Source organism: Armigeres subalbatus, chromosome 1, assembly GCF_024139115.2.
Source record: "Armigeres subalbatus isolate Guangzhou_Male chromosome 1, GZ_Asu_2, whole genome shotgun sequence".
Lineage (NCBI taxonomy): Eukaryota > Metazoa > Arthropoda > Insecta > Diptera > Culicidae > Armigeres > Armigeres subalbatus.
Window position 1 is genome coordinate 202,833,229 of NC_085139.1, and position 24,038 is coordinate 202,857,266.

Sequence of the window (24,038 nt, forward strand, 5' to 3'; positions counted from 1 at the left end):
AAACAATCGAGCTGAAGGATTTCCTTGAGGAGAAGGAAATAGACGTGGCGTTCATCACCGAAACGCACCTAAAACCGGAGGTGAACATCAACATCCCGGACTTTCGCATCGTGCGACTCGACCGGCCGACCAGGGGAGGTGGTGTGGCCATCGCTCTTCGCTACAACATCAACTGTCGTCTGCTTCCAAGTTTCCAGCTCAGTGTCATTGAGGCCATCGGTGTCGAAATCACCACTTCGGTCGGCACAATCGCGCTCATCGCGGCGTACTGTCCAACGCAAGCCAAAGCCGGCGATGGATCATCGGCTGCCCTTCGGAGGACATCGTCAAGCTGACGCGGAGGCAAGGCCAGTATATCATTGCCGGCGACTTGAATGCCAAACATCAAACCTGGGGCAACAGTCGCGGCAATCGAAACGGCACCATCTGGAGCAACGACATGGAGGAAGGCCACTACACGATCCTGAGCCCGGATTCCCCACTCGGCTGAGTCGGTCTGGTGCCCACGCAACGCTCGACCTCTACGTAACAAACCTGAGTGACCACGTCTCGCAGCCGGTTGTATACCAGGAGCTCAGTTCGGATCACTATCCGGTGGTGGCGGAACTGGGCTCCTCGGTCAATCGGCACCAGCAGTTACGGCGGAACTACCACCGAGTGAACTGGCAGCGTTTCCAGCAGTGCGTCGATAACACCGTCGACTTCGAGGTGCGTCCGGAGACGCCGGAAAGTGTCGACCGCCAGCTGTGCGCTATCGAGGAGGCGATCACGGCGGCCCGAGAACAACACAGGTAGGTAGGCAGGTAAGCAACTCCTTAAACATCGATACACTCACCAAAGATTTGATTCGATTGCGGAATGTCACTCGCCGGCAGTTTCAGCGTACTAGACTGCCTGAGCTTAAGGCACGCTGCAAACGAAACACAAAAATTATCAAGGCCAGAATGGTGGACCTCAAAAATAACGACTTCTTGAATAATATCCGCACTCTCCCAGATTATGCTAAGCCGTTCTGGAAAATGACCAAAATTCTAAAATCCAAGCCTCGGCCCATTCCACCTTTGATCCCACTAGACAATAATGGCTCTAAGGATCGCTTGATAACTCCTGCAGAGAAGGTCGCTGAAATAGGTCGTCACTTCGTCAGCTCACACAATCTTGGGCAGAACATCGTCAGTCCACACGAAGCAGCCGTCAACGAGCATGCTAACAACATCCATTTGATTCCCAACGACTTCTCGGAGGAGTTGGAGATCTCAGCTGACGAATTGACGGCCTATATCAAATCGTCGAAGAACACGAATCTCGAGCTCAAACACATGAGTGCTCCGTTCTTTGAGCACCTCTCGCTGATCTTTAATCAGTGTCTCCGGCTCAGCTACTTCCCATCGTCCTGGAAGTCAGCGAAAGTCATCCCCATCCGGAAGCCTGGGAAGGATCCTTCCTACCCCAAAAGTTATCGACGCATCAGCCTTCTCTCAGGGTTATCCAAGCTATTCGAAAAAGCTATTCATCATCGGTTACTTGAGTCTGCCGAAAATCTCAACATCTTGCTCGAGGAACAGTTTGGTTTCCGACGCGGTCGGTCAACTGTACACCAACTGACCTGAGTTACCAACGTCCTCAGACGGAACAAGTTTGTCTCGAAAACATCCGCCATGGCCTTACTCGATGTCGAGAAGGCATTTGACAATGTATGGCATGATGGCCTGGTGTACAAACTACAACGCTACAATCTTCCCAGCTACCTGGTGAAAATCATCAACAATTACCTGTCGGCAAGGACATTCCGGGTCTCAATCAGCGGAGCGAGTTCAATGCGCACAACATCGTCGCAGGCGTTCCCCAGGGCAGTATCCTCGGCCCCTGCTTTTCAATCTGTTCACCTCCGACATGCCAGAACCTCCAGAAGGCGGCATTCTGTCTCGGTTCGCAGATGACACATCCATCGTCTACAACGGTAGAGTGATCAGAGCGCTAGTGGCAAAACTCCAACGAGGCCTGGATGCCCTGACAGAGTACCTCACCAGCTGGAAGATCTGTATCAACGCGGCGAACACCCAGGTCATCATTTTCCCCACTCCAAATCCCTAAACTTGTTCCGCCTGGGGACTGTAAAATCATCCTCAATGGCACGACCGTGGAATGGGCCAATGAGGCCGGCTACCTTGGCTTGACCCTCGACAGCAAGCTTATTTTCAGGCAACAGGTTGACAAAACGGTGACAAAGTGTAACGTCTTGTTGAAACTACTGTACCCTTTGATCAACCGCCGGTCGTCATTGTCCCTGAAAAATAAGCTTGCTGTCTACAAGCAAATCATCCTCCCTGTGATCGAATATGGCATGCCGGTCTGGGAGAGCTGCGCTAAAACCCACCACCTCAAACTTCAACGGGTCCAAAACAAATTCCTGAGGATGATCCTCAACACCCTCCCAGGACAAGAACATCCGAGGTCCACCGTCTGGCCGGAATAAAACCTTACATGAACGCTTTGGTGAGTGTAAAGAAAAGTTTAGGGTCCGTTGCTTGCATTCGGATCAGGCTCCAATTAGGGCGCTAGTTCCAATCTAGGTTATCAAATTTCTTATTGTAAATATTAGTGTACATAGTAGTTAGGTTATCAAATTTAAAAAAACACACCAGCGCCTCCTAAAGGCCGTCATATTAACAGTATATCATATAAACACTTAAATAACAATGTAAACATAAAAATTTAAAATTGAAGTTGGAGGGCCAAGCCGGCCGAGCACTGTACATGTAAAAAAATAATTGTAGAACAGAAAATGAAACAATAAAGAAGAATTTTACTACTACTGCCTCATGATATACGAATACGAATGCAAAAATGGTAACCTGGCTTAGAAACCTCGAATGCAGAAATGGTAACCTCGCAGTTTATAACTGTGGAAGTGCTTAATGAACACTAAGCTGCGATGCGGCTCTGTCCCAGTGTGGGGAATTTTTTGGATACATCTTGGAATTTCTTTGGAAATGGTGATAGGTATTTATTTGAATATTTATCGGAAATTCCTTCGTAAATAACTTTAGCAATTCCTTTAGAAAAATCTCGCAAAATCTTTCCGAAAATCCAAAGGAATACCTGAAATAATTTTTGAATTGGAAGTTTTTGAAAGAACATTCCAAAAAAAATCTAGAAACCTTTTCAATAAATCAGACGATTGCATCGCATTTTATAGACGATAATTGCCTGACAATTTTTGAATTGATTTATCGCTTGACTGATTAACACCCCCAATTGTTGTTCTTACTACAGACGCCAAATTATAGATGAATCAATTACGACAACGGATTACGGAGACCTAGATACTAATCAACTCAGCACTGGGGTATTGTCTGCATCAACGGTACACATTAACCTACAATTTTATTTTATTTGCATCAATATGTTAGGCAAAACGATTAGCGTCCAAATTTTATCGCGAACAGTCTTCAATCTATTTTCTAAACCCAATGCAAACGTTATTTCATTATGGGTCATTCGAGGTCGACCCGAAATTCGTGGTTCACCAAATCTTTGATTGAAAATCCGATGGTGTGAATAAAATCATCACCCGTTTGTGTTTAAACTCGCATCCTCGGTTTACGGTTAGTTTCAAGAGAATAAAAACAATTATTTTGTTGAACAGTACCTGCCGCCGGACTACGTACTAGGTTTGCGGAAACGATCGGTTTGATGGCCGCCAACGAGTGGGTAAATGAGCAGATAATCCAATTAATTGCATTGAAAATGATGCCACCGGGGCTTATTTCGATCAGGAATATGTGCTAACAAAGGCCCCGAGTGCCACTTTGCCACCTTGCCAGACCCAAAATGGATAAACGCTCTTCAGGTGTGACCGAGTTGGAAATAGTATCTACGTGGAAAGCCCCCACATGTGTTGGCTGAGCCCGACCAATCGATTGGTAGAGCTCGGCAAATAAACCTAAATTATGTCACCCCATGAATAAACTATTGGAATTATTTGCGCGTTAATCCAATCTAGTAAATGTAATCGTGGGGTTCAACGCCAGCAATGCTCAGGCGCGGAGTATTAATGTCACCTGCTACTACAAAAAAATAACGGATGGAGGGTTCCTTTGGCACGGTTGCAGAAAAAAAGCAATGCTGAATTCCAATTCCACTCGTGCATCCACACTCCAAAGCTCCAGCAAATAGAATTGTATGAATTGCAAATATTTGTAGAAGGGTAATTTGTTTATCCGCATGTTTGAGTTGTCTGATATTTAATAGCCATTCATGGTTGGTGGCAGAACACGGCGAGGTAAAATGTTGGGAAAGATGAAATTTTTCTGGAATAATCTTTCGGAATGGAATAATCATAATTCTTATGCCTTCGATCGAATTACCGCCATTAACAGAATAAAGGCATTATTCAATAAGGATTTATTTTTAATTCACAATAAAGGAATGATGGCCGGGAAAGCAAGCGGATTGTCCCTTTCCAGTATTGATTCTCGAAATGTTGTAGCACTGAATCAGATGGGGTACCACTGCTGAAGCATGGATTACAATTCTGTTGGAGGATGTTGTCGACCAGGGTGAGTAGAGTGGAACAAAAATCACCATAAATCGTCACCCATCCCGCAGGTTTCGTGCAGAACATTGGGAATAAAAATATGGTGTATGTGGACAATGTTGTGAGTTTAAATTGTTTTCATGTTCATGGTCGTCAAATTGTTTGAGTGCTGAGGCCTTAAGATGTTTTTGGTACTCCAAGATGTCGTGAAATTGTATTAAAGGTCTAACAACTAAACAACAGGTATTTCAAGTAAATTAACAACGGATATGGGTCCATGTAGATCAGTGGTTCTCAACCTTTCTCATGAGATGTACCTCTTAGAACTTTTGCATTCTTCGAGGTACCCCCTCTTGAAAGGAGGCTTCCGAGCCTCTTGAAAGGAGGCTTCCGAGCCTCTTGAAAGGAGGCTTCCGAGCCTCTTGAAAGGAGGCTTCCGAGCCTCTTGAAAGGAGGCTTCCGAGCCTCTTGAAAGGAGGCTTCCGAGCCTCTTGAAAGGAGGCTTCTGAGCCTCTTGAAAGGAGGCTTCCGAGCCTCTTGAAAGGAGGCTTTAGGGCCTCTTGAAAGGAGGCTTCCGAGCCTCTTGAAAGGAGGCTCTGAGCCTCTTGAAAGGAGGCTTCCTGAGCCTCTTGAAAGGAGGCTTCCGAGCCTCTTGAAAGGAGGCTTGAGCCTCTTGAAAGGAGGCTTCGGAGCCTCTTGAAAGGAGGCTTCCGAGCCTCTTGAAAGGAGGCTTCGGAGCCTCTTGAAAGGAGGCTTCCGAGCCTCTTGAAAGGAGGCTTCCGAGCCTCTTGAAAGGAGGCTTCCGAGCCTCTTGAAAGGAGGCTTCCGAGCCTCTTGAAAGGAGGCTTCCGAGCCTCTTGAAAGGAGGCCCCTGAGCCCCTCAAAAGGCCTTTCAAAATGAGGCTTTCTTGTGTCTGGCATTGGAGTTCTTCTGCTTTTCAAAAAAGTGCTTTAAGGGCAATCCTTAAGGAATCTAAATTTATAAATATTCGCGTTTACCCTGCGTCGCATCATGTGTGTAATATTCGTATTGAGTGGTGTGCCTTTGAAAACGCGAATACTTTGACATTCGTATTCCGTGAGGTTTGCCCTTAAGCCTCTTGAATATGCGCTTCCGAACCTTCAGATTTTAGTTCAGAAGCATATTCTTAACATATCGTTCAACATTTTTTGTCTCAATCAAATCGATCACATGTAACATTTCCGAAATTTGTTCTTTCGTCGTTTTGTTTTTTTTTAGCTTTTGTCCTACAGTCCTCCAAACTTTATTGAAAAATTTTCATTGGAACTTTTGAACATCCGCCATTACGTATTTTTGTCCGAGGAACCCCCTGGGGCCAGCGAAGCTATTCCCAGGGGTACATTTACCCCAGGTTTAGAACCGCTGACATAAATGTTCATTCTTCAATAACTTTCTCCATTACAAAGATTGATCAGCAGACATTGGCTTTATGAAGTTCGTAGATTACCTGGAACCAATGACAACAACAAGAACTACTTGAAATGCAAACATATACCAAGAAGAGGTCACACAACTTGTTTATTCTTCGAGAACTGCCTCCATTACGGAGGTTGATCCGCAGTCCTTGACTGTATGGATTTCGTATACTACTGTAACCCACAACAGGTAATACTACTTCGCATGCAAGCATAAATTCTGTTCCTAAAACAACCGAAGTGCTTAGCTCATCTAAAAAACAACCTCCGAAACTAATCCAAATTTGCCTCACATAAATGCTTGACACTTTTTCTACGCTCCTATAGATTCTACAGTAATTATTAAGTTTTAGGGGATTTACTATCGAATAATAAAAAAGAATATTTTTTATAATTCAGCACAACTACTCCCACTATGTGCTTTTTTACAACTGCCTTGTTCCACTCTGCGGCCAGGCAAATTTATGACAATTAGTTTAATACAATCCATTTGTTATCGCACTATAGCAACTGCCGGACTCGTCGAGCTTTCATCCACGCTCCATTAGTTCAGAACGTACCGTGAACATGGTGACGCTCAAAGGAACAGCAGAAAAAAAAGCTGAAACGATAAAATAAAAGTTTCGACATTTCAATTAAATTCCCACAATGTTCCCACTCCCTATCTTCATTTGAATGAGCTGCGGCTTTCAGCCCGTCTGCCAAGTGTCCTTTATTCGTTCTCGCTAGCTTTTTTTTGCGAAACGGTTCCAACATGATCTCACGCACCCGACCAATCGCCTTCCGTAGGACGTAAGAGTAGCCTTCTGGACGGAGAGTGACACTTGACTACTGGGAAACTTCATTACAAAGGGGGTTAAAATTAACTTTGAAGTGAAATTTCACATTCTTTTCTTGTGAACTCGATCTCACCGTCCCACCAGTCAGTAGCTTAGCTCGTACTGGCGGTGCAGAGGTAGAATGGGTGTCGCAGCACAAGCACTACTCTGGAGGAGACGGGCTAAAAGTGGATTATTATTTTATTAGAGCTATCCTAACTTTTTTCTGATGGTCGCCGGAGTACCTGACTGTGTCGTCTCGACGTCCAACTCATTCAATACGACAGAGCCAGCGGTAGTACAGCAAGAAGAAACGAGCTTTCAAGCGTACCGCGTTCGTTCGTTACAACTGATGCTGGCCGAAGATGATGCTCGACGATGACTAAAGCTGGGACTAACACACTTCCACATTGTGTGGGACTAATCCAGCTCCCCTGCCTCTCACAGAAAACCATCAAATTCCAACAGCGGTCCCAGTTTTCCACTGACTGTTGTGTGTACAACTCTTCTCAAGTTTTTCGTTTTATTTCCTAATTAAACCGTCCAGGCAATGGTTTTATGGTTTCTGAGAGTTCTCCGGAGAGCAAAGTTGAAACTGAACGTTGGAGTTGTGTGATGGCATAAAACGACACTAACTGCAATTGGCATTATTTGCATACATAGTAATTGACCCCCCAAAAGGGCAAGCTAATATTGGTGTGTTTGATTGTTACTTTTCTCATGGACCAAGATGCCAACAGAAAAGCCAACTGAAACGAATTGTTGGTAGGGGTGGGGGGAACCACGTGCAACTGGTTAACCAATCGTTTCAGACTGACTGACTGACTGACTGACTGACTGACTGACTGACTGACTGACTGAGAAGGCCTCACTTCTAATTTTTCATTTCTCATTTTTTGCAGTGAGAAATGAGAAGTGAGAAATGATTATTGAAAAGTGAGAAGTGAGGCGTCAACAAACCTATTTAGCCAAACGACCTGTTCGTACTAGTTCGACCTAGTTACCCGTTCGGTCAAATGACTTTCGGCAAGACGGGTTTCTCAGTTTGTTCAGCCTAGTGACATTTGGCCAAATGGCTTTCGGCCGAATGAGTTTCGGCTACACGAACCTTTCCTTTTGAGAATATACGATGGATATGATATCAATTTCCAAACAATTCATATCGCACAATGCCGGTAGACCTCAACGAGCGCCATTGGACGAAAATCCGCTGAGGAATCGCTCTGAGTAGATATTTGGAATCTCGACTGTAAATAAATTCGAATCCTAAAGTATTAAACGCACCGCATGAGCAGATTCCAAAACAGAAACGATTCCATCTCGATCGGTTCCCTTTCTACGAGGAAGGTATAAAAATGGAATAAACTGCCGGTTCGGTTCTTGGATTCAATTTCCGCAAAGAAGCTGAGAAGCACTTCCTCCTCACGCTATACAAATTAGTTTATTGTTTCGTTTCCCTTCCCTGGGCGAGCTCCTTATTTCGCAACAAAACTGGGGAAATCAGCGAAAAACAATCCAAATACCACCATTCATCGCCATCGATGCGACCAGTCAAGGAAAGACTTACAATTCGAATGAAAAAAAAAACGCCGCACATCAAATTCCATTGTGCCGAATTGGCGAATGTTTTCGTTTCCTTCCGTTTGTTTCTGCTTTTTTTTTGGAAAAAGGCAAAACAACGATTAGTTCTCGGACGAGTTACTCCTTTCAGAATTGGAACAATCGCCGCCGGCAAAAGTTCTGCGACTCGGACTACCGGTTTGCAGCAAAACTGCGGTTTTGGCTTGTTTGTGCGATTGTGTGAAGAAATTTCCACGACGTTATTGAACTGAGCCGCGGTCGTTCGGTACCAGAGCAAGGCGAAACAATTTCCTATGGGGGGTGAAATGAAGCTTGGAGCTTGGTCAATGGAGTTCGATTTACCCGTTACAGTTCAACGCAGGGATAGTTGTAGTGCGCCATTCTCGGGACAACCATTACTGACCTTGATAGGAAACGCTAGCTTTCATCAGATTGTTGGCGCCAACTAACAAGCCAGCCACCAGGGACTTCTATGGCTTAAGACGGTTTGCTACCTTTATTGATAATTTGGGTATTGCGTACGATTACTCTTAAAGTTGGCCAGATGTTTCATTGTACATATATCGACTTGAAAAACACTTAGAGCTCCCGTTTCCATAAGAAAGGGATAATAATGTGAAACATGGGACTAAAAAGCACTTTATGAAATCACTCAAATAATCGTTTGAACTATATTTTTGAGTGATTATTATCATTACAATTTGGGAGAGTGGCTCATCTAGGGCTGAAAGTCTCTCAAATAAAGATAATAATAATCATTACAATTCGATATGAGATTCTCCTCTTGGAAGATATGATCGCCCACCACCCAGCAGGGGGAGGTACAAGGTTGGATTCCCCTGGTGTTGCCTGATTCGAAGCGGCCGAAAATAAAAGATATTTTAGTTACTAGATAAAGATTGTCGCTGTCGTCGCTGTCCGGAACATCTTTTGCTGGCGAGGATAGGGCAGCTAAATGGCAAAGAAAGAAAATCCATACGATTTGTCAGGTATGTTCTACACATATTTCGGACAGCAGAACAAAGGAAACCGAAGCGACAATCTTTATCTAGTAACTAAAATATCTTTTCCGAAAATGCATTGATTAGGAGTAGGTACCACCCACTGCCACCCTTCGGACAATACGTACCGTGCAATACTTAGGGGAAATATGTATAAAATGCGCCGGTTGTGTAAAATGCGCCACCACCTTTTCTTGGTTTATATAACCAATTTTGTCTTAAACTCGTAAGCAGCTAAAGCCAAAAACCAATCGTAAGCCGTCAAACGAAAATTTCGGTCAAAAACTCTGTATTAAAAATTTAAAAAATTAAATATTATTTTGGCTCATTCCAACGCAATTTTGGTTTCTGTCCTCAATGCCTTTTCTTTAGATACAAAAAATATGTTCTTCTTATTAGGGTAAAACGATCTATTATGGAGGGGTTGAGCGTCGCGTGAAAACAAAATTGATCTCAAAAATTCTTGAAAAATGAACTGTTTATCTTTTTTTCACATTGCAGTATTTAAATAGGATGCTCGTTAACGCTATTCTCGTAAATATTACGTGCTGAACTTATGTTGTTTTGTTTTTATCACAATAAAAACAAACTACCGCAATTATAGGACGCAGTTGCCTATCGTTGCGATATTTTTTGAAGATCATTCCTATTGTTGCGGTATTGCATGTATTTCTTATGGAGAGCTATATCACAACAATAGGACCTTAGCAATACCGCAATAATAGGCTCAAAGGAAGCCTTTTCTAATGAAAAATGTTGACAAACAAAAATGTTCTAGTGGTCGATTCGAAGGGTTTTAGCGGATCCACAATTGTTTTGGATGCTATTATATTCAGAATGGACTATTTAAACACTACCGCAACATTAGGACATACCACAACGATAGGACGTTTTACCATCAGTGAAAAATATTGAAATATTTAGATTATCATTTTTGGTGGCGCATATTGCCCAGCACCATTCATTTTGGATTGAAATTCTCAATTTTGGAATAAATTCGTTTTGTTGCAATATTATTGACTTTACATGGACATTTTTGGACATATAATGACTGATACGTTAGAAAATTGATATACACTTCGAAAATACATTTTTTCGGTGTAAATGACCATTAAATAAAGTAATTAGCTTAGGGGGCGCATATTGACCGCATCTCACCTACTTGTGTGCTCGCCCTTACATTCGATCAAATACTCTATGCGTAACGGGGAACACATTCAGGTTCAGGAGCGAGTGGGCAATTACACATTTTTTTTAATGTGACAGAAAAACAAAGATAATAAAAAAAAAGTCGGAAGAGTTCATTAAAGCAGATTCTTAAGCCGTGAATCCTTCAGCATGTTCTTTGTCCAAGTTGGCCATAAACCATGCTGAACATCAGTAACACGGTCAAATGCGCTTTAATCAACTTGCGACCACAAAATTGTTTTTGTTTTTTGCACTTTTTTAAAAATGGGTCATGCCCTATTAAACCAAACTCAATATGCCTTAAGCAGCCGTTCCTTTCCAGGTCATCCAAGAATTCCCTAGACTCCTCAGCCGCGGTTTCATCTCAAATATGTCCTCCGAGTATTTGTCTTTCACTTGCGTCCCAAATCCAGGCATATGAGATGTTGTAAGGTCTCCAAATTGTCCTGGAGTTTGAATCAAATGTTCTGCCGAATCATCCAAGGCTTTCATGATGTCCCCTGCCGCGGTATCAACCCAATTATGTCTTCCGAGTTTTTTTCTTCCACTTGCGTCTCAAATCCAGACATATAAGATATTGTAAGATCTCCAAATTGTTCTGGAGTTTGAATCAAATGGTCTACCGAATCAACCATGTCTTCCATGATGTCCCCAGTAACGGTAACCACCCAATTATGCCCTCCAAGTATTTGTCTTTCGCTCGCGTCTGAAATCCAGGCTTATGAGTTGTTCGAAAATCTCCAAATTGCCCTTGAGTTTGAGTTGAATGGTCTGCCGAATCAATCAAGGCTTCCATGATGTCCCCAGTAACGGTAACCACCCAATTATGCCCTCCAAGTATTTGTCTTTCGCTCGCGTCTCATATCCAATCGTATGAGTTGTTCTAAAATCTCTAAATTGCCCTTGAGTTGGTCTGCCGAATCAACCAATTCTTCCATGATGTCCCCAGTCGCGGTATCAACCCAATTATGTCCTCCGAGTATTTGTCTTTCGCTTGCGTCTCAAATGGAGGCATATGAGATGTTCTAAGATCTCCAAATTGTCCTAGAGTTTGAATCAAATGGTCTACTGAATCAACCAAGGCTTCCATGATGTCCCATGCCGTGGTATCAGCTCAATTATGTTTTCAGAGTATTTGTCTTTCACTTGCGTTTCAAATCCAGGCATATGAGTTGTTTTAAGATCTCCAAATTGTCCTGGAGTTTGAATCAAATGGTCTACCGAATCAACCAAGGCCTTCATGATGTCCCCAGCCGTGGTATCAACTCAATTATTTACTCCGAGGATTTGTCCGGCCTCGGTCCGGTCTAGGATGTTTTCAGGTTGGAAACTTTCTCTATCTCTATGTCGTCAGCGAACCCAAATAGTTGGACGGACTTATTGAAAATTGTACCACTCGTGTTAATCCCTGCTCTTCGTATATCCCTCCCCAAAGCGATGTTGAATAGCAGACACGAAAGATCATCACCTTGCCGTAACCCTCTGCGCGATTCGAAGGGACTCGAAAATGGCCCGAGGACTACGCGCATCACCCGATCCATCGTCGCTTTGATCAACTGTGTCAGTTTATCCGGAAATCCGTGTTCGTGCATTAGTTGCCATAGCTGGTCCCGATCGATTGTATCATATGCGGCTTTGAAGTCGATGAATAGATGATGTGTGGGCACGTTGTATTCGCGGCATTTCTGCAGTACTTGGCGAATGGCGAACACCTGGTCCGTGGTGGAGCGTTCGCCCATAAAACCCGCCTGGTACTGCCCCACGAACTCCCTTGCAATTGGTGCTAGTCGACGGCATAAAATTTGGGAGAGTGCCTTGTAGGCGGCGTTCGGCAATGTGATTGCGCGGTAGTTGCTACAATCCAGCTTATTGCCCTTTTTGTAGATGGGACACACGACACCTTTCATTCACTCATGCGGCAAAACTTCCTCCTCACCACCGTGTTTAAATAACTCTCCTGGTAGTTGGTCAACCCCAGGGGCTTTGTTGTTTTTCAGCTGGCCAATCTCCTCCTGGATTTCCTGAAGATCCGGAGCCATGGTCTCGATCTACCTGCTGGCGCTTTTTCCTCCGAAAAATCTAGTTGTGTCGACTTTATTACTGAGTACATGATCGTTCGCTAATTGGGACGACCTCACCCCAACCAGCGAATGCCGTTCGCTAATTGGGGCGGTTTGACAAGCGTCAATGTTGTTTACTTTTGCATTGAACAAAAGAAAATTTTACGCGCCAGAAAATATCGATCCCGCCAAACACGGAAACAAAACGTCAACGCGTTTTTGACATCACATTCTGACGTTTAGCTGCTTTTTAATTGGGTTTCGCCCAAATTAGCGAACCCCCAACTAAAAAGCGCCCCAACTAGAAAAACCCCAATTAGCGAACGTTCACTGTACCGAAGACCGTTCATAGCTAACGGAACTGGAACCACAAAAAATCTTCAGTTTTATATTGATTGCTGCTCCGGGAAATCTTGTAAGCAGATTTTGCTTCCATGTATTTCTGGCTGCATGATTGCTTTGCGTGCGGTAAGACGCGCGGCTACAAAGCAAGACCATGCTGAGGGTGGCTGGGTTCGATTCCCGGTGCCGGTCTAGTCAATTTTCGGATTGGAAATTGTCTCGACTTCCCTGGGCATAAAAGTATCATCGTGCTAGCCTCATGATATACAAATGCAAAAATGGTAGCCTGGCTTAGAAACCTCACAGTTAATAACTGTGGAAGTGCTTAATGAACACTAAGCTGCGAGGCGGCTCTGTCCCAGTGTAGAGATGTAATGCTAATAATAAGAAGAAGTAGATGATTGCTCTGATTTCGACACGGAATGTCCAAAATCCCACTCCATTTAAATTTCATGCGGACCAAAATCTTGCGTTACCCCAGTTGGAAGACCGACCTTCAAAGTGTTGATATTGGATATCAATAGTAATAGATCCGACAGTTGCGTCGAATAACTTGATTTTTTAGCATCCAAAAATGCTCTTAAAAATGAATCTTGTGTTCAAGGTAGTCTCACATTTCGGAAAAATGAAATAGGACGGGATTTTTGATATTCTGAGCCGAAATATATTCAGTCTCACCCGTTTGGAAATAAATTGGAATAAAAACCGTGGATCGTATTCCTGGAGGCGGGAGCTTCAACCACAGAGAAACAGACGTCTTACTCAACACATGTTTCATCGTTCACCATTTTAACGGTGAATTCAATTTTTTGTAGGTGGTCGATCGGCCATCGATGGCGCTTCAATCGGGTTTGCTTAGGTTTGACGTTTACATACTACCGCCACCTGGTTATCACTTGACACACAAGACATTTACACAGAAAAAAATTCATGGTAAAAATTACTATTTCGTAGACTACGCCTTGTTTTTGAATCTACTATAAAATTTCAGTTAAATTTACCATGGTTTCAGAGAAATTTGAGCGTAATTACAGCGGCACACTAGGAGTTAACTTTCTGAAATCAGTATGGTGAAAGGCATCTAAGGTTCTATTTCTCGAAATCAGTCTTCACGAAAACATGAGCAGCGCTGAGCTTGAGTGCAGTTTTTGCAAGTTCATGTTCATCCCGAGCGCGCGTTCTCCTTCAAGCTCGTGTTCACCATCAGCATCGAACATGGGTGCGAAAAATGAACGCGGTGCGGCTCAGCTCAGGTTCGAGCTCAAGTTCAAAACTTGGGCTGTGTGTTCAGGCTGTGTGCTCATCCAGCATGCTGTGTGCTCAGACTGTGTGCTTAGGCTGAGAACTGAGGCTGTGAGAATAGGTTTTGGGCCAAGCGCGATGATTTACGATTATGCGGCACGTTTCGTATTCGCCATAGTTGAGCGGCATAGCAAAAAAATACGAATCGGACCTCGTAGATGAAAACAAGTTATGGTTTCAGCATTTGCATTTGCGTGCGTCAAAACGTTCGCAAAAGTACCCATTCTGCGTGGCCCTTTAGCACCCTTTAGTATGTGAAAAGCAAGCGTGTTATGTTTTATTGTTGAAAATAATCCAAAACGTAAATCAAACTAACTTTAACATGAAAATTTAGTTTGTAAGCAAAGATGGTATATAACATTATTGTTTCTATCCAGCTTTATTGAAAGAATGAAACTCAATTGGGGAAAAAATGAAATATAAAATCTTCCTAAAAAAAACAAAAAGTGTACAATAAACGGATTAGTTAATTGATTGCCACTAGCATGTTTGGGTCCAGTCTAGAGTGTTTTCGTGAGGGAAACATTTTCGACACCCTGGGCATAGTATATTCATTGTGTTTGCTACATAAGATACACAAAACACATGTATACAATGGCAGGCATAGAAAAGCCTCAATTATAACGGTTCCTTTAAATGATAATAGAGAACCCTTAGTTGAAAACAGGTCAAGTTGCAATTGAAATGTAGACCCATTGAAGAAAAACAAATGTTCCGATATTGTAGACTGTGTGTCAACTTACTTTGTTTTCCTCAAACCCTCAACAAATTGTGTTGAACATATAGATTTTTTTTTTCTTTGTTTGGTAGATACATAGTAGAGCACGTGAGTTAAAATATGTGCATTGGTAGCTCAATAATTCCGATTTCACATGGAGGCTTATATAATGAATACTCCTGATTGTTGATTATTGCATTGTCAAATTGCCAAAATATGTATGTACACACATTTCCATCTCAAGTAAAGAGAAATCCCTCAGTGCCGGACAACTTAGTCACATTACGTAAAATTCTATTAAATTCGGGTTCTGCGACTGGTACCCTATACACAAAATATACGATCCATATATTCCATTATATTTGAATGTTTTCCGATGATGTACCTTGATAATGACTGAAAAATCACGGATTACAAAACCGTTCTCCAATATCGTAAACTTTAGCAGCATTTTAAAATTTTACCGCGTTCCTACTCGCTTGAATCTAATACAATGAGGTCGGTCTTTGCGAGGGGAATACGTTCCACGTACATACATTCGCATAGAACAATTTTGTAAAAAAATCGCTTAGAAAAACGGCGTAAATGTCGAAATTCGCTTAAAAAATCACGTGACTTATGAAATCCGCTTAAAAAGCGACCCCAGTATGCACATTCATAACATATTTTTTCACTTGTGTAAAGATAGTCAGCGCAAGTAGTGCGACTTTTAAAGGAAATTACATAAAACTTAAAGCTCCCACCTTTTTCAAAATCGAAGAAGAAACGTAAAGACAATATTTGAAAAAAAAAATTGCACAGGAAAGCAACCGAAAGAATTTTTGAAACTCTTCTCAACAAGTCTAAAGGCTATTCAATCACAAATAGTTAGAAGTATGGGGTTGAACTTTTCTTATGCTTATGTTTTTTGTAGAATGTCCTTATACTCTGTCATTGAAGATATTTAAAATGTCATAATAAGATGATTAATAAGTTCCTTTTTACCTTTACGAACAAAGTAGGGTAAATCACTACTTGGGCTTATGGACCCCATTCCCGGCTCACTGCACAGAAAGCTAATGATTTATACTGTTTAGTAGCCGTAGGTTTATGATTGATCATTTTAAAAAAGTCTCCTATTTATCTCGCACAATACTCAAAATTTTTCATCCATTTATTTCACTCCTAATCGATCCAATTATAGAAAATAAAAATGTAGATTCCAAACTTTTGCTCTTCGTTGCAACACCACTGAGCCGGAGTGATTCTTTCCACTTTTACAAAACGGTATCATCAAATAAACACCTACCTGAAAATCGTCACAGTGCTCGATACAACCATTGCTTCAGGCTGTTTATCACCACACAATAATGCTAAACTCACGCACTTTAATCTTTTGTAATTGTTCGTATCACTAGATTTTATTTGAACATATTGGAATACATTTAAAAATGTATCCTCAAACCGAACAAAAAATCACCTCGGCCCAAGAACTTCTAGCTGTACAGTGCTGCCAAAAGGCCATAAGTCTTATTTTAGTATGAAGATAATCCTTCATCGTTAATAGGAAAACTGTCTAATACGTTGACGCTATCATGTTATTTATAATTCTCTTGATTTCAAAAGGTGGAAAAGATATTGTTTTTAAGTGTTTGGAAGAAATTTGGATGAGTAAATATATCTTCTCAACCAAATAAAAATGATTATGAATAATACCATCTGGCATCTTGTTGTCGTGGAACGTGCATATTTTTGTTCACGTCGCATTTTCTACCGTCCCGAGAGAGAGAATGAGAGTAGGATGTTGAGAGATTGAGTAAAATATTGCGTATGCCGATGAGATTTGGGGTATGCCGGATAAGCAATCGCCTATGACTGAAATGAGTGCTGCACCATGTTAATTTAAATCAAATAAAAGCTTTTTCAAGCGGTGTTTAGCAAGAATTACTATTTTTGAAGCAGAGGTGAACCCCATCGCAATATTACACGGCCCACAAAATTCAGAATGTATGCCCCTAGTCATAAATGTCAATTAAATAATGCAGTCGTGCGCATGTTAGGCCGGGAATGGGGTGAGAAACCCTATCATCGAACCATTGAAATTCAATTATATTAAAACAAGAGTTTCAACACCAAAATGCTAAGCCAAGCCAACCAAGCAATGTCTGTTGATTGTAACCGATGTGCTCTAAGCGGCGCTCACAGCCGTGCTGAAAACATCAATGTTCGAGCGCCGCTGTGAGCGCGGTGCAAAACATGAGCCTACGCTCGGGTTCATGCTCATTTTTACGAGTGCACGTTCGAGCCCGAAGCGAATGTTCATTCGAGTGCGGCAGCACGGATAAACATTTGCGCGGGGCTGCACCTTGAAGACTGCTCGAAATTAAGCACCTTCGTCGAAAAAATATTTGGTAGGCGTAGTAGCGGTCGCCTTCCTACATAACCGGTACCAAATAGTTTTTCATGAAAAGTTCCTAATTTTGAGAAAATCCGCGTTAGATGTCTTTCGCCATACAAATTTCTAGCGGTTAACTCATGCTGGCTATTGGCGCATATACGATAGCGCCTGGATGTGGAAGCGGCGAGTAGAAAATCAGCCACTGCCAATAATTCATTTAGTTCATGTGACAACATTCCACAGGGACCACAGTTGATTTTTGCTGCGCGCATGGTAAAATCAAACGGGTTTGTTATCTGCTAAAAATCGTCGGTGCGTATTTTTAAAACAACCCTCGGAATGGTAGTTTCAACCGCAACATTTTTTCTGTGTAGCATTGGGTGATAATAATTTCGAGATGATGATTTTTATTGCATGTTGTTCTAAGTGAGACATCTGTTTCTCTGCGCTTCAACCAAAATAGACTTTAAAAAATATGATCTAATTAATTCTTTATCACAGTATCTAATCTACTTTTGTTAGGTAATTTGAAAAGATTTATTTAGATTATTCAGAAAATAATGTTCGAAATTCGATATCATTGCTTACATCGCTACTAAAAATAATATTCTAACAAAATTCTATACACCAGACGTTCAACAACTGAAAGTCCTTTAACTGTAATTCTATAGTTGCAACAGTTTTACAGTTAAGGGGACCGCTAAACTTAAAAACGATGTAAAACTCAATGACAGCTACATTGCGCAGCACATTCAACGTTTGAAGAAAGTTTTGACTTCTAAAATGAGTACCGTTTATCGAACAGTTAGCAAACTAAAGCATGGTTTAGTAATAAGTAAGTTTATCGGAAAAAGCTAGATAAACATCCAACCCGGCCTTTTTTTTGACGCTCAATCGAATAATTTTCGATATCGCTGAAAGGGGGGAAATGCTTATCTAATCTTCCGGTCAATGTCATCATATAGTGCATATACTCCTGTATATATACGATTGTGATGCATCACCAGTGCTACGATGTGCACGTATTACCTGGCAATCTAACTGCATTGATTGTCTGCCTTTTCAGAATTCCCAATAAGATTCCGTTGAAATATCACAAATGATGGTAATTGTTTGTGGAAAGGGAAAGAAAAGTGCAGTGGGTACCGGCCAAGTTCCCCCTGGCGGTGCTAAAATGATAAGCGGGAACAATGCCTAATTTCATTTAAATCTTTTTGTATCATTAGTGATTAGCACACGTTATTATTTTATGTAGGGGGCAAGCATGGAACATATTTTTCAACGCGGGTGTCAGGCGGCTGACCCATGCTCGACCAAAATAGTAAAATTTAGCTAGAATATTTTAACTTTGTTTGATTGTTTTTATTTTGTTTTATTTTTTGCCAAATGATTAGGAGCTTATTTTCAGCATCACATAAAGCAGGAGAGGGTAAAAAAAAGTTTGTTTTTGGAGCGATCATATAGCCTTTACCGTATAGAAAACCCCAAACAAGTGACGCGCTCGCGAGTGATTGTGGTAATTATTTATTTATTCATTGATCTATTTATTTATTGATTTATTTATTTATTTTATTTTATTTTATTTGTCCGGTGACGTGTATTATTAAAATTGAAGTGAATCATTGAAATTTGAGTGAAACGTTTGATGGAATGGAGAAAAGAGAAGAGTCATGTTCTTTGTGAAATGCAACATATTTGTACAACGCAAAAGGAATTACTATTTCTATTACTAAAGCCTGTCCACGTTAAATTTCGGACACCCATCATCCAACGCGATTTTTTAAAATTTTCACAAACCACTGAGTAGATCAATTTACATGAGAGCTAAAACTCCCCGCCTTATGTGATGCTTTCAGCGTGTTTTCGTTCTTGTCCGTATTGATAAAATGGCTACAAATCAATTTGACATTGCCTCAGTGTCCGAAATTTAACGTGGACAGGCTTTATGTGTGATATGTGTTTAGGTAGATCAGCGCGTGATGAATATTTTCTGGTGGTGGTGCATTTAGACCGTTTACGTCACAGAGCTATTGAATTTTATATCAGAAATCGCGAAAATACTTGAAATAAAACTTTGTAAAATGTTTAGTATAATTATCTTTAACCCTCTCCCGCCCATGGTGTCTGTGGTGCACCATCAAATTTTGCACCTTCTAACCTTCATCGAATTGTTTCAACAACAAAAAGGAATATTGGACACATCTTTATGGTTCCATTAGACTGGAAATATAATCAATTTTGAGTACAAATAGTGAAACTATTGAAAACAATCAATTAACTATTGATTTACAATCAAAAACTTTTTTTTTCGTTTTCCACTAATTTTGGCTATGCCAAATAACTTTTGTTCTAGCATTTTTCTCAAAGATGATTCCTTCCCATTGAAATCTTTGGAAAAAGTCGTGGACGGGAAAGGGTTAAAAGGCATGGTTTGATTTTTGTATTCGATGAACCTAGAAGAATCGTTTTGCTCACTGAGCAGAAAGTACAAATTTGGTAAAGTTAGATTTGTTCAACGGATAGTTGTTGATAGATTGAGTTTAAGAAATCGTCTGTAAATTATTTAAAGAATAAACTATAAATAAAATCGATATTAGCATACTCTTTCGACAGCCGGCTGGCAAGAGTTTAAATAAAAACAGGTAAACAACATAGTCTGTGGGTCGAATTGCCAGCTTGAGGCAAACCTCCATGACCTACCTTACCCTACCAAACCACCAACTCCGTAGAACTTATGAGGGCGTCGCCAAGTCGGGGGCCTCTCGTTAAGTAAGTTCTACATCAACATTTCCTTTCCTATCCCTAGTTACGGTAAAGATGGGCGTGGCCGGGAGTAGTAATCCTCATGCTTATGCCATTTTTATCTTAGATTGGAATCAAGGGTAACTCCCCACCTTGATTTCCGATAGCAATCTGGATAAGGATTCCATAAGAAACATGAGTATCACTAGTGTCCAATCTACGAAGTATACCGTAACAACGCTAACGCTAACGCTAACGCTAACGCTCAATCGAATAATTTTCGATATCGCTGAAAAGGAATGCGGTTTCGACAATATACTTATATTTTATTAAAAAATTGTGATATGTATTTAACCTTGGCTGCCGTTAAAGCTGAATACAATAATCATACATTGTTCTGTATTTTTTCAAATATAGTTCGGCAGTATATTTTTCATATTCAACACATTCAAAACAAATTCACTTCCAACGAACCTTTTTAGTAGATCTACTAACGAAATGGTTGTTACATTAAACTTTAATTTTTGATTTATTACACCAGCTTATTTGAACTCAACAATTCTGTTCAATCAATCAAACGAATTTGCTGTGCGTGTATACTGTATACACAATGATATTCTATGCCCAGATAAACAGAGAAAAATGTCAAACCCATAAGATGCCCTCGCGTGGAAAGGGAAACGAACCCACCACCTCCGACTTGGTTACCCGTGCCTTTATCGATTAGACATGTGAAATCTCATTTAATGTAGGTACAAAAGCTTTTATTCGCCCTGGGCGAAAGTTTAGTACTTCCACCACGAACGCTTGAGACACAAACGCTTAACAAATGAGCTTTTTGTTTCGAGCTTTCCGAACAATGATGGCGGTGTAATCATTTTTATGCAATTCAGAAATAAGCTTGTGGTGTAAGTTATCTAATAATCACACGTAACATACTACATCTAATGTTGGTTCCAATTTTAGTATTTTTATTGATTTGAGAACTAGTGACAAAAATAATTCAATACTTCATACACAAAATAGTTATACCAAAACCCATCACTTTCATTCTTTTTACCCTGGGAAAATGAAGCTTTCCATTAGACGATTTAATAGAAGAACAGTCCAAAATGCACCCCTTGAGCTTTTTCGATGTTTTCACCAATATAAACAGGAATACCGAACCATTTCAGCGTGTAGATTTTCAAAACCAGCTACATTTCACAATGATCTCCTATTCTCACCTATTCCTATAAAACTACAAGGTTCTCATGACTTTCTAACACATTTAAAAAATTGCATGTAAAATAATGGAGAACGCATAGATGTTTGTTTTTTCGAACGACAATAATACGGGTAAGGTGGCAGAATCGAAAACCGTTAAATTTGAGTGAATATGAAAGGATTTTGCTCATTTTTCCCATTGCAGTTTAATAATGAATAACTTATATTTAATTGTAATGGTAATACATTGGCGTAACTAGCCCCGATGCCCAGAGGGGGGGGGGGGGTTTATAGCCCCTTCATCTATTTTCTCTATTTTGAGTTTCTTTTCAAAAATTCTCAAACAGATTAAAACCTCATTTTATCTTAGTGGTAATGAGATGAATATCAGAACGTCGGCTCAGGAGGCATGTTTTTTTCTGTTGTAGCCCACAGTGTCGAAGAGCATTTGTTTACCAGCCGATGATTACTACACGGACAGATAAATCAACCCAAACTTTGAGTTCAATATACGCACTATTGAGAATATCGCAGAAAAAAATTACCCAAATTTGGGTAGTTTTCCCTTTCTTTCCCATGATTGCTATCAAAACTAGAGCAAGATGCAAACACCTCACCGAGGTTGCTCAGCCCAATAACCCAAATTTGAGTAAATTCAATATTCTCTATTTTGGGTTGATCAAGGTCCGCTTTGGATAAATTAAACTCAGCTCTGGGTAAATTGTTTACATGGGATTAAAGGCAAACTACCTAGTGCCAGAAAAGTCATTTAACTCAAATTTGGGTTATTGGCCCAAACCACGGTTTTGAGTGCAAACAACCCACTTTTGGGTAGTTTTGGTTTTCAGTGTACAACGACTCAAATTGATAGCTATTGCTATTGCGACTAAGTGTTGTAGCGCTCGGCTTGGTCCCGCACACTGTGACGGATCGCTGTCATATTCAAACGTTTCAGGGATCCCAATGAGATTCTGATTGGAATTCTCCAGGAATTCCGACGCGAATATTCCAGGAATTCCGATGGAAATGTTCCAGGAGCTCCAACGGAAATGTTCCAGAGATTCCGTCTGAAATCCTCCAGGAATTCCAACGTGAATGTTCAGGGTTTTCGTAGCAAATGTTTCAGGGATGTAGAAGAACATCGTCGTAGGATTTCTAAGCAATCTATCGACGGATCCAGAAGCAAATCGTCGAGGTACAGTAAATTAATCCTCTAGGGATTCCGTAAAGAATCTTCCAGCGATTGCGAAGAGATGTTGAAGCAAATCGTCGAGGGATTTCGAAGCAAATCATCGAATGATTCCGAAGCAATTCATCGAGGGATTCCGAAGTAAATCGTCGAGGGAGTCCAAACTAAATCTTCGAAGTATTCCGAAGCAAACCGTCGATGTATTCTGAAGCAAATCGTTGAATGATTGCGAAGCTATTCCTCGAGGGATTTCAAAGCAAATCGTCAGAGGGATTCCGATCGGCGAGGGTTTCCGAAGCAAGTCATTAAGGGATTCCGAGGCAAAATGTCGAGAGACTTCGAATTCAATATTCTAGGGATTCTGTAGAAAATCGTCGACGTATTCTGAAACAAATCGTCAAGGAATTCCGAAGCCAATCTCCAAACGAAACAAATATTCGAACGACTCTGAAGGAATACCGAGGCAATTAACTAGAGATTCTGAAGAGAATTCTTTAGGAATTTTGAAGGGTATCCCCCACAGATTCCCAAGGGTATCAACGCTACCGAAAGGAATCCAGTGTGAGTTCTTCTGTATTCCGGATGGAATAATTCGATGATTCTGAAAGGAATTCTTCAGAAGCTCCAATGAGAATTCTTCTCGGATTCTGATGGGAATTCCTCTCGGATTCTGATGAGAATACTGGGAATTGTGGAGATTATCATGCTGCTAGGCAAGCGGAGGTCTGCTGAAAATCTTTTACTCTAGTCCGTGATGGTTGAACACATATCTTTGACTGCTAACACGATTGCTTTGATTGATATTTTGGTAGCTCTCCATTGTTGTTCATATGAAGCTTGCTTTGATGCTTTCAAATCAATTAGATATTGGCGAAAAAAGGTTGCATGAAGAAAAAAAAGTTCAGTTCTTTCTCAGAAATGAGAAAAAACTCATTTGTCTGCCACTCATTTCATTATGACAGGGTGAATATGCGAGATAACTCATTTGTCTTCAAACTTTTTCAATAATTCGCTATGCTACATGTTGAAAACTGATATCACTGCTAACTACTTTGTCAAATCCTGGGGGGGGGCTATTTTTTTTCTAGGGAGGGCTAAGCCCCCCTACCTCCCCTTATTTACGCCAATGTGGTAATATTCGTTAATATAAGCGATTTAATGAGTGAGGCCTGTAGGGTCATGGGTTCGAGTCCCATCGAAGGGAAAGTGGTTACTTCCAATACATTTTCCAAATTAATATCTCCCACATAACGTACATATTCACATATGAGTTTTCATAACATTGTAAATTAACGTCCAAGTCGGGTGGTTTAATCCCCGGAAATAGGCAATTACCTTTGATTGAACTGAGTGAGGCCATTTTTCCCCGTGGGCCGTTTCCCCGTTCCATGTACACAAAGGCACCTACTTTATAGATATAATATAATAGGCATAATATTGCAAAATTACAACGCAATAGTTATTATTTATACCTAACACATGTTGCACACTCCGATCGTCACACAATTCAGTTTTCTATCTTTTTTCAAAAAACTTC